The sequence below is a fragment of the Macrotis lagotis genome, chromosome 3 (genome assembly GCF_037893015.1).
Source record: "Macrotis lagotis isolate mMagLag1 chromosome 3, bilby.v1.9.chrom.fasta, whole genome shotgun sequence".
Classification (NCBI taxonomy): Eukaryota; Metazoa; Chordata; class Mammalia; order Peramelemorphia; family Peramelidae; genus Macrotis; species Macrotis lagotis.
The window spans coordinates 78,993,062-78,994,848 of NC_133660.1; the positions used below are offsets into that span (position 1 = coordinate 78,993,062).

General features: G+C 38.3%; 1 pseudogene; it reads right to left on the bottom strand.

The window, feature by feature from the left end:
* Positions 1–369: 369 nt before the first annotated feature.
* On the bottom strand, positions 370–1,548 carry LOC141519143 (histone-binding protein RBBP4 pseudogene; annotated as a pseudogene).
* Between the last annotated feature and the right edge of the window lie 239 nt (positions 1,549–1,787).

Genomic DNA, 1,787 nt, shown 5'->3' on the forward strand with positions numbered 1-1,787 from the left:
CTCTGTAAACAAGGGAAACAGTTCAAGACATGTTGCAATGCTAATACCTCAGTGGCTCAGACTCCTTACTTGGATATAATTTTGCTTCCATTAGCCAGAAAAACTTGCAGTTATAGCAAATTAAAAAAAAACAACTCGTAGTCCATTTCCTTTAGCTAAATCAGAGATGGATTTTTTTCCTAAAAAGTTGTTAGAAAAAAATTAAATATGTATCTATGTCTCTGTTGAGTCAATATCACCCCACCCCCGATTTAATAATCAGAAATCATTCACTCTCTGGGGTAGCAGGTGCTGTAAGATATTTGGACCAAAAAAAATGTGTTTCAAAACTACTATTAAATCAATCTCAAGTTTAAAAGAAAGGGCAGTCTAATCATCAACATCAATGCAAACATGTCTAGGACCTCTGCCCTCTGGTTCCACACATCCTTCAGGGTCTTCCTCATAGTATATGTTCTCAGTCATCTTCCAGACTTGTATAATATTCTGATGCAGAACAAATAACACAAGGTTCACTGAAGTTTCAGGAGATATTAGAAATCTTGGCAATTTAAATAAAGAGCAATTCAGGTGGACCATCTTTTGCTTCTTCTAGGTACTGCTCTATTCCAATTTACTCAAGTTGAGACATTTAGTCTTTGGTCATGAACATGGTAAATCATTATAGTTTCTTTGTGGGGAGACCATTAAAACTGGAATATTTATTCCATCCTTATGTGACTCAAAAATATGCAACTTCAGTTTCAGATTTCCAAGATTTCACATTTCAACTGTCTTAACAGCTGATTCCATGACAAGAAGAAACTCATTATAAGGATTGAGAGGTTATTTACTTCAGCAGTGGGGACATCCACTGAGGGATTAGGTTTAGAAATATTGTTTGACTGGGTGTCCTAGGTCATAAGCTTCTGATCATCAGCAACTGATCCAAAGAGAGCTTAATGGAGTAGGTGCCAAGAAACATCTTTGACTACTTCTGGGTATCCTATAAATATAGTCTTTGTATTCACTAATTTACCTTGCTTTGGAACTGCACTGATGTCCCATAAGCAGATGGTATGATCATCTGAAGCATTAAATAAGTGTCCACTGAGATTTGTGCTCCATGACAGCTCATAGCCCTCCTTTTGATGTCTATGAAGATGCCAGGCTGAGTTATACTCTGGCCTGGTTTTGAAGGGTGCTTTGTGTAGACTAAAACAAGAACATTTTGTATGGAATCTTTGTGGCAATTATGCAAAGATTCTAAGCCATATGTCCCTGTCCATTTCACCTTCATGGATTAATCTTGATTTCAATTTCAATTTTCCCACTAATTCATCCAAAAGCTCCAAATTCTTTCTCACTGTCATAGCGAGAGGAATCAAACTTGAATGTCATTGTTGGAAGGCTGCACAATTGCTATTGCAAGATGGTTCTGTTCAACTGATAAGTGTATACTCAGGACAAGCTGATGGATGCTTAAATCTTTCCCTCCAGGTCTGGTTGCATCTGGAAGCTACTGTGAGGTCAGGGCTGGCCACTTTAGTCATAGAGAAAAGGACTATTTTTTTTTCCATATTTGAAATTATTTGTTGATCACTCATTGTTTCCATAGCATCATCAGTCTGTTTCTTTGTCTGTGACTGGTAGAGACGTTGATGAACAGAATGATGATCAGAGCTCTCTGTGTTGTGGAACTGCAAAAAGGATGGTGAGAATGAAGGCGTCAGTAGTGGGAAGGGCTCAAGGGCACCACTCACACTCTGCAGGAACCTATTGTTTCCAACTCCCCTGAGGGTGATCCA